General features: G+C 44.4%; 1 protein-coding gene across 4 annotated transcripts in view; it reads right to left on the reverse strand.

The window, feature by feature from the left end:
* The window catches only part of Gigyf2 (GRB10 interacting GYF protein 2), a 122592-nt gene extending 115270 nt beyond the window's left edge, over nt 1-7322 (reverse strand). For 3 of the 4 annotated variants that reach the window (XM_052192302.1, XM_052192301.1, XM_052192299.1), the window contains exon 1: nt 7238-7322. The gene's annotated coding sequence lies outside the window, so the exon portion shown is untranslated. The remainder of the gene's footprint in view (nt 1-7237) is intronic. The other variant, XM_052192300.1, reaches the window with a different exon arrangement.
* Between the last annotated feature and the right edge of the window lie 2953 nt (nt 7323-10275).

Consider the following 10275-nt stretch of genomic DNA (forward strand, 5'->3'; position numbering starts at 1 on the left):
AATCACAACCTGCTTGTTTTTGAGACAGGGTCTCAACTATGCAGTCCTGGCAATCATAAAAATCCACCTACCTCTGCCTCCTAAATACTGGGCTGCTTAGAACCTTAATGACCCACAAGTGGATCTGCAGTTACAAAAAGGTGTTTTAAAGCACATTGTCAAGTAGTTTCTTGGCCAAAATGATGACAAGAACACTGTGCAAGAAATCTCAAGCATGTTGGCACATACCTGTAATCCCAGTACGGAGAAGGCAAAGAGGCAGGAGGGCCATGCACTGAGGCTTGCCTGGACTATACAGCAAGAACTTGCCTCAAAGGGCTAGACAGGAAGAAGGTTCAGTGGTTAAGGGCAGTGGCTGCTCTTCCAGAGGACCCAGATTCAATTCCCAGCAACCACACGTCTCCAATGCCCTCTTCAAGCCTCTACAGGCACCAGGCACACACATGATATACGGAAATACATGCAAACAAAGCACCCATACACACATAAACAGTAAATTTTTAGTTAAAAACAAAAAGTTGACAATTTCATGAACTGTAAGGAAATAACTTAAGAAACCCCACTTCACTTTTAATTCCCCCAAAAGACATATTACAATGTCATAAAATTCACCAGATAGCCTTAGAAAGCTACATATTTTTTCTTAATATGTTCGTGGGGGGGTGCATGCACCTTCAGAAGTGGGGAGTGCCAACGGAGGCCATAGAACATCCTAGAGCTGACAGTTGTGAACCACTGGCTGTGGGACAAGAGCAAGTGCTCTAGCTGCCAAGCCACTACTCCAGCCCCATAAACTCTACAGTTTTTAAAAGGAGAGAGAATAGGGAGTAGAATGAGACAAAGAACTCTCCTACAGAATTTAAGTTCAAGATATCCTCTAAGCTCAAGTTAATAAAAACAACCTTTCAGTTTAAAAAAAAAAAAAGTGTTTCTTAGTATAGAGAGGTAACCTTGAAAACTTGTTTTCTTGTTTTTTGAGGTCTCTCTTGTAGCCCAGGCCAGCCTCCAACTCACTACTTAGAAGGTGACCTTGAACTCCTGATCCTCCAGCCTGCACCTCCCAAGTGCTGGGTTACTAGGCTGTTTAGAAAACATTTTTACAAAATTAAGTTTGTTAACTTACAAGAATATTCTTTTCTTTTCAGATTTCTTCCCTTTTTTCCTGACCTCACACAATGAGGTCAGGGAAAACTAATGGTATTATTTTATATCCTATGAAATTAGTGTAATTTTCATTCATATGAATGCATGACAATATAAAAATAATAATAATCTAGTCAAAATACTCAGATCTGGGCTGGAGAATCAATCTTAGTTTGATTCCCCAGCATAAGGGGGGCATAGGGAGAGGCAGGAAGCACAGGCTAGTAACCCTGGAAGCAGGAGGATCATCAGGTTCAAGGTCATCCTCGGCTACATAGTTCAGCCTTCACCTAGCCTAGTGGAGGTGGAAGGACACAACTATGAGACAGGCCAGTGGTGTGGGTACAGCCCCTAAGCCTGATGCCCTGCGATCCAACTCCAGGAGCCTGAAGGGAAGAGCCAGTTTCACAAAGTTGTCCTCTAACCTCCACAGACACAACACACAAATTCTTTTTAAACAAAACAAAATAATAACAACAACAATAGTAAACTTATAAAATAAAAAATTCTATTTTAGAGATACAATTCTTTAGGGCATCAAAATCCAATGGCAAAACTACAATATCTACCAGGAAACACTAACCAGGGAGCCACTGAGATGGCTCAGGGAGTAAAGGCACCCGCTGCCAAGCCTGAGAACCTGAGTTCAGTCCTTGGAACTCACACAGTGGAAGGAGAAAACCAACTTCCACAAGTTTCCACTAACTGCCACAGACACTCAATGACATGGATACATTCACATACCCACATACATACACACAGACACACACCTTGAATAATGTAATTTTAAAATAATACTAATAAGGGTTAAGGGGAAATTGGGGGGGGTCAAATTTTTACAAGAATTAACAAGCATCCTTAAAGAAAAGCTCAGACAGCTTTGGTGGCACACAGCGGTGGATTCGCTAAAGAAGGTGAAGGCAGGAGGAACATGAGCTCCAGGCCAGCCTTGGCTACGTATTTTTTTGTTTGGTTGGTTGGTTGGTTTTTTGGATTTGGTTTTTTTTCAAGACAGGGTTTCTCTGTGTAGCCCTGGCTGTCCTGGAACTCACTCTGTAGACCAGGCTGGCCTCAACTCAGAAATCTGCAGGCCTCTGCCTCCCAGAGTGCTGGGATTACAGGCGTGTGCCACCACTGCCCAGCAGCTACATATTTTTCAAGGCTAGTGGGTGATGACATATGTTTAAGTCCAGCTCTTGGAAGACAGAGGCAGGTGGATCTCTGAGTTCAAGGCCAGCCTGGTCTACAGAATGATTTCTAGGACAACCAGAGAAACCCTGTCTCAAAAAAAAAAAAAAAAAAAAAAAAAAGAGAGAGAGAGAGACAGACATTTCAAACTGTTGAAGAAAATGGGACATTTAACTTGCGTAAAATATGTAGATTAATTAACAATGAGACTGGCCAAACTATAGAATAAAGCAGAAAGTATAGAAAACCTAATAAACTAAAGGAGAACTGAAAAAAAAAAGTCATTTTTTTTTTAAATGGCACAAATCATAGCTTTTGAGGAGGGCTTGGGATAAAACAACGTATTTTTCCACCTAAAAAGGTCTTCCCAGACAGTAATTACTACCACTACATCTTCCACTGTGAAGGTCAACATAAAGAATGCATGTACAGAGTATTAAAATGCAGAGTCATGAGAACAAATAAACTGATATGACATCAGAGTATAATTTAAAAATGTCATTTCAAAAACTGAGCAAGGGAACAGGATGTAGAGGCAGAGAGTGAGAACCCCACCTCAGCAGCACCATCACTGTGCATGCCCTCTAGTTGCAAAGCTCCATTCGTACTCTGCTGTGCAGTTTCTATCTTCATATGACTTTGAAGCAGGTCTACTATTTTTCATACAGCCAATCCATCAGCAAAAAAATGCTCCAAAAGTCACAATACTAAATTTATCAGGTAAGTTAAAATAAAAGGTTATTAAATCGACCATTTATGAATATGAAAATAAACTGGAAGGTCCTCAGAAAAAAAGTTCCCAGACTATTAAGGAGCAAATTAATTTGAAATCTAGCTTAACAGGTAAAAAAAGAAAAATAGAAAACACTCTACAAGCCGGGCAGTGGTGGCGCATGCCTGTAATCCCAGCACTCTGGGAGGCAGAGGCAGGCAGATTTCTGAATTCAAGGCCAGCCTGGTCTACAGAGTGAGTTCCAGGACAGCCAGGGCTATACAGAGAAACCCTGTCTCAAAAAAAAAAACCAAATCCAAAAAACCAAAAAGAAAACACTCTACACAAGCAAAATGATGTAAGAGATAGCCCCAAAAATTAGGAGAGCCAGTTAAAACTAGGCTGGGCTGTATAGAGTTAAATATCCACTAACCAACTGTGGATATTTGGGTTAGTATATTGATTCATTTGATCATATTCCTTAATCACCAGTGTCTGAGAACAACTCCTTACTTCCAAACATTCTGAATTCTCCATTCTTTTTTGATTAGGCAGTACTAATGACTGAACCTCGTCATCAGGCATGCTAGGCAAGTAATCTACCCCTAAACTATATTCCTAGCTCTTCTGAGTATTAGTTACAATGTCACTAGATAATCCCTAAACTTACAAAATGCTCCTAGTCAATTAAAAAACTGGGATAGATAAGCTTCCTTTTTTTTTTTTTCCTTCAGTTTTTAGAGACAGGGTTTCTCTGTGTAGCCCTGGCTGTCCTGGACCTCACTCTGTAGACCAGTCTGGCCTCGAACTCAGAAATCTGTCTGCCTCTGCCTCTGCCTCCCAAGTACTGGGATTACAGGAGTGCGCCACCACTGCCTGGCTTAGATACCTTTCTTTAAAAGCCATTTCTTGCTAGGCAGTGTTGTCAAACATCTTTAACCAAAGTGCTCAGAAGGCAGAGGCAGGAGTTCGAGGCCAGCCTGGTCTAGAACAAGTTCCAGGACTGCCAAGGCTACAAGAAGCCCTGCCTGGAAAAATCAAAAACCAAAAACCTAAACCAAACAAAAGGCCATTCCTTTTAAAAAGTATTTCCAGGTCAGGCAGTGGTGGCACAGGCCTTTAATCCCAGCACTTGGGAGGCAGAGGCAGGCAGATTTCTGAGGCCAGCCTGGTCTACAGAGTGTGTTCCAGGACAGCCAGGGTTACACAGAAAAACCCTATCTTGAAAAACAGAGGGGAAGAGGGGAGGAGGGGAGGAGGCAGGGAGGGGGGGGAGAGAGAAAGAGGGAGAGAAGGAGAGAAGGAGAGAGGGAGGGAGGGAGGAAGGGGAGGGAGAGAGAGGGGGGGAGAGAGAGAGAGAGAGAGAGAGAGAGAGAGAGAGAGAGAGAGAGAGAGAATGAATGAATGAATTTCCGGGCAGTCTTAACACCAATCACACCTAAAAACTCTCTTTTTTTTGGGGGGGGGGGTTAGGTTTTAGCCACTACCAGGCTAAAAGCTTACTTTTAAGAAATTCATTATAATTCCTGAAACAGATGAACATCCTGAGTTTTCCAAATGAATGGGAGGGAGGGATCTTGGCTCAAGTCTATAGAATCTGATTTTCCTAAGACTTTTCCATAGATCTCAGAAACTTGGGAGGCTGAGGCAAGAGAAGGGCAAGTCTCAGGTGCGCCTGGAGTACACATGCACACACACACTCTGAAGAAAAGACTCCAGAGCTGTGAATGATCTACCTCATCTTCCTGCCAAAGAGGTGTGTAGATACATTCTGATCAGTTTCTTCCAGTCTCTCCAGACTAGATAGTACTCAGTACTCTTCCTAGCAAGCCCTAGATAGGTCCCACCTAAGTTTTATCTTCTTGTCTCAGGATCTTTGCCCTTTTTGCCTCTTGGTGAAGTACCCTGCCCTCTACCTATCAGGTGTTTCCTCAGATTTTAGCTTACCTGTAAAGTCTCCTCACAGGACTAAATTTAAAAATTAACCCTTCCCACTATTATTATCCTGTCTCGCTATTTCTTTTTTTTCTTTTTTCTGTTACTCCTACATAAACAGATGGTCCCTGAACAGAATGGTTCGCCTTAACAAGAGTTTTTGCACTTTACCATGAGGTAAAAACAATATGGACTCAGTAGAAATCACTCTTCATACTTCGAATTATGATTTCTTCCTGAGTTAACAATATGTAGTACAATACTCCCTGGCACTGCTGGCTAGGACCAGAGAATCACAAAATCACATAAACTCTAACCATACAATTATAAGTGGGAAATAATCAAGATTCTATAGGCTTTGCTGTTATTAAGGGACAGCAGACTGATAGCTTTAAATGCATTGTCAGCTTATATATTTCAACTTTCAATCAGTTTAAGGGACACAGTCCCATCATTACATCAAGAAGTATTTGTATATTTTTACTTAAGTATTTAGATGTCTAAAAGGGAACTCAAGAGAAACAGAAATGTTTGTCTCTCAGCATACACACTGTAAGTACTTGTAGTCGAGAAGAGAAGAGAAGAGAAGAGAAGAGAAGAGAAGAGAAGAGAAGAGAAGAGAAGAGAAGAGAAGAGAAGAGAAGAGAAGAGAAGAGAAGAGAAGAGCAGAGCAGAGCAGAGCAGAGCAGAGCAGAGCTGGGCGGTGGTGGCGCACACCTTTAATCCCAGCACTTGGGAGGCAGAGGCAGGCGGATTTCTGCGTAGGAGGCCAGCCTGTTCTACAGAGTGAGTTCCAGGACAGCCAGGGCCATACAGAGAAACCATGTCTCGAAAAAAAACAAAACAAAACAAAAACAAACAAAGAAAAGAAAAGAAACATATAGTACATAGTCTCTTGTTCCCCAACCACAAAACCCTAAAGCCTTTGTCAAGTATCAAAAAAGGTATGGTCTTTTCCTTTCTAGCAGATCACTAACATCTTCAATGTTGGTATTTTTCCAGACACATGTCACTTCTAAACGTTTTTCTAGTGTCTTCTAATGTGACAATGAAGTACATATCCCAGTTTAAGCAATCCAAAAGCTGCTACACTAGGAAAACATCATTAAATGAAGACCAAGTATGTGTTCTAACCAAAAAGGAAAAATCCTGCCCGTCGGAGCCACAAAAGGGGATGAAAACTCTTGTACAAAAAGTATGATAATCGTTTTTATAATTTAGGAAGTCGTTTGTTATTAAAGAGGAGAAACTATATAAGGAGGACTACAGTCCCTGAATACAACACTCTGAGCCATAACTACCTATAATCCAAGGTAGGTGGGAAACCATCACTGATTCGAGTCCCTTAATGTCTTAAGTTATGTTGGAATACTTACCTTCCTAAAGAACCACTAGGTGTGTTTAAGTGCTTTGACTTTCAAGAAAACTGGAGGTGAGGGAAGACGTTACTAGATAAATGCAAAGCAACGTTACTGTTTCCCAAACGCGGTCGGTCACACAACCTGCTCCTTTCACACCCTCCCCTTCCTTGCTGGCTTGATTGCTATTCCAGCTACAAAACCGAAGTGTTCAAGAGTGCTTCGTGGGAAACTGCTTGCCCATTTCAACCCGGTATGAACATTCGGGTCCCTGGAGCTGCCCCGGGCTCTACTTTCCCAAGCCTCTCAGTCCCAGGATCAGACCATGACTCCACCTTGCCTGGGGCCTGCTCCAGACCAGTCCTCCAGCCGTGGAAGCTGACTTCCCCAGTCCAGATGCTCGGTGGAGAAGGCAAGGGCGCACCTCCCGGGGCAGGTGCGGGCAGGAGCGCCGGCAGGAGCAGCTGTCGGCTCGCAGCAGCTGTTAGCCGGGGTACCCCGAGGCTGAGCGGGTGACCGGCCCCGAGGAGCAGGCAGCGGAAGGCGAGCCCTCCGGCCTGACACTGCCCACCCCGCCTCCCGCCTCCTCTCCTCGGCTTCCCCCGCGATGCCACGGGGGCGAAAGCAGGGGGCCGCCCTCGGCCGGGACGCTCCCGGCCCGCCACGGCCCTCGCACGGGAGAAGACTCCTGCCGACCCCGCACCTGCCCTGTCCCCATGTCTGACGCCCCCAGCCGGCCGCGGCCACTGCCGGGCAGCCAGAGTGTGTCCATGCGGCCGGCTCGGACCGGAGTGGCGGGGACGCGACGGTGGGCGCCAGGCCACGGCAGCTCCGGGCGCTATAGCGGGGACTGGGCGCGGGATGGCCGCGGGCAGGGAAGACACACCGAGCCACTGGTTACCTGCGGTCCGGGACAGGAGTCTCTCAGAACCCAAGTCAATCCTCAGCCTCAACAACACAAGATGGCCGACACGTCGCCACGCACGTCACGTGATCCCGCGAGCTGCCCCGCCCCCCGCCCCGCCTACATCCCCGCCTCACTCCCTCCCTGCTCTCCAGCTTCCCACGACATCGTTCCCTTCCTCTACGGCCCGCCCCTCCACTCGGACACGCCCCTTCCTGAGACCCGGATGCAGAGCTGGGAGAGGGTGGAGCCGGAGTAGCGCAGGCGCACAGTGGGGCCTTTAGCTGCATCTCCTAGGGCCTTAGAGTTGAGCTGGTGTCTCTAATTGGAACCTGGCCAGAGGCTCTATGACTCACTGTCCAATGCACCCAATCCAGTGCCCGTTTGCAGTACAAAAATCTCTACATCACTTATGAGCTGGTTTCCCAAGCTAGAACTTTTCCACACCTTTTGGTCTAGCATTTTCCTGCCAGTTTTGTTCATCATGGGGCAAATGGTGAGGCTGAAATTCTAAGCAGTTCCCTTTCTTGTAGAAGTGGGAATTCATTCCGGCGTGCTGGAATGTGACAGCTGGGAAGAGTTTTAAAGTTCCTGCACTACATGTGGACTACATGTGGACGGACCTACAACACCTTTATATATTTATATACTGACTTCCCACTTTAGGGTTGCTACATAACGAATAGGAAACCAGGCAACACAGAAGACAGGAAATTATCTGCTGTCTTTCTGGAACTCATATTTTCCTGGACATACTATATACTTTGATTTACTAAACCTGGTTCATCTACCATTTCAAGTCGTCCGGGTCTTTCTGGGGCCATTAATCTTTTCCTGCCTTTCTACCACCTTTGGTGTTTGGGATCAACTCAAGAGTTTCACACAACCATTGAAAACATCCTCAAGCATTTATCAAAGTGCTTCCCATCAACTCTTTTTTTTTCACACATACTCAAATGTCTTTATCTTAAAAGGAAAAACTTAAGTTTCAAAACACAGTGGTAGACTCCCAACCTAGCCATTTGGGAGCCCTGGACTCAATACTCAGAAACATATATATATATATACCAACTTCCCCCTCTGCCTCCCTTCCTGAGCCTTGATTCCCTTTCAAAGTCAAACTATACAAAAAAGCATTAAATTCAGAGAGTAATCATTAATCTTGACTGTCAACTTGATAAGATTTGGAATCACCATGGAAACAAATATCTGAGCAAATTTATGAAAGACTCACAATGAAAATTTAAGCAGGACCTCAAAGCAGAAACCATGGAAAGGGTTGCCTACAAGCTTGTTCCTAGGCCCATGCTTACTAGTGTTCTTAGACGACCCAGGACTGCCTGCCCGGGGATTTTGCTGCCTGTGATGGGCCAGGGCCTTCTACATCAATTAACAACTCAGGCAATCCCCCACTAACAAGCCCACAGGCCACTCTAATTTAGGCAGTTCCCCAATGTTCGGAAACCCATTCCTCTCAGATGACTCTAGGCTGTGTCAAATTGACAATTAGGGTTAATTAGAATACCGCCTTGAGTTTAAACCACAAGAAGAGTCCCATGTATGTGGCTTTTTCATCAACAGCCCCAACTGAAGCCTCAGCCAACAGTCATCATCAACAGCCAGAAGACTGAGTGGAAAAAAACCACTAGATGAATCTGGCCCTGCCAGTCAGGTCATCCCAGGGCATCAAAGCCCACGACATCATGAAGGAGAGACAAGCACCTTCGTGGCACTTTGTCTGAATTCCTAAGCCATTGACTCCTTCAGCATAATAAAATGGACATTTGAAGCCATTAAGTCTTGGAGTAATTTGTTTACAGCAACAGTGTCTGGAACATCATGATTATGGATTAAATTGTGTCTCCCAAAAAGATATGCTGACATCCTAACCCCCAAGTACCTCAGAGTGACCTTATCTGAAGACAGTCCTTCAAAGGCTACTCAAGACAAAATGAGATGAGTTAGGGTAGGCACTTATCTAATATGCCTGGTGCCCTTATAAAAATGGGGAAATAAAGCCAGGTCTGTAATCTCTGTACTCAGGAGGATGAAGAGGAGGATCACTGTGAGTTCAAGGCCACTCTGAACTATATAGTAAGACTCTCTTTCAAAACTCATGGAAGCAGGGGAGCATTGGTCAAAAATACACACAAGGAGAATATCATTTGAAAATGAAGGCAGAAGCGAGGGTGATGTTTCTACAAGCTGGGGAACACCAAAAATTGCTGGCAACCAGTGAGAGAGGCATGAGACACAGTCTCTTTCACAGCCTTTGAAATCAACCAGCAACCAATTTGACAACCAACTTCCAAAATAGACATGATGTCTTAGTTGCTTATCTACTGCTGTGGAAAAAACAAAAAACAAAAACAAACAAACAAACAAACAAAAAAAAAACTCCATGACCAAGGCAACTTACAAAAGAAAGCACTTAATTGAACTTCCAGTTACAGAAGATTAGATGGCATGATGGCATAACGAAATGTTAGAGCTCACATCCCAATCCATAAGCAAGGAGTTGAGAGAGAATGTTACAGGATAATTGAACCTGAATGGCTCAACTCTTAACACACTCCTTTAATCCCTCTGGCTGAAATACGGACACACCCTTAGTACTCACCTTTAATTCCAAACAATGAAGGTAAAGTGAATTTGTAGAAGAAAACATCCATGTTTGAAAGCCATGTCTAATTGAGTGGCAGAAAAAGTGACGAATCAGAGAAAAAGTTGACAGAATAGGAAATGCTCAGCTCTCACAAGAAAGGGGAAAGAGAAGCCACTTAAGGGAGCAACAGACAGGACTGGAAGAAGAGAGCACAGTACAGGGTACAGCAGAGTTCGTGGACAGCAGTGCTACAGAGTTGAGAGAGCAAGAATAGAGCAGCAGAGAGAGGGAGAGGGAAGCAGTTTTATCAGGAGATTTTTACAGCGGTAGATTGAAGAGAGAACATGCTAGACACAGGTAAAGACAGAGAATGAGGAGGAGCCAGAAGATTAGAAAAGATTGATAGAGTTAGTCTGAGGTCAAGCCGAAC

Source organism: Apodemus sylvaticus, chromosome 9 (genome assembly GCF_947179515.1).
Source record: "Apodemus sylvaticus chromosome 9, mApoSyl1.1, whole genome shotgun sequence".
NCBI lineage: Eukaryota > Metazoa > Chordata > Mammalia > Rodentia > Muridae > Apodemus > Apodemus sylvaticus.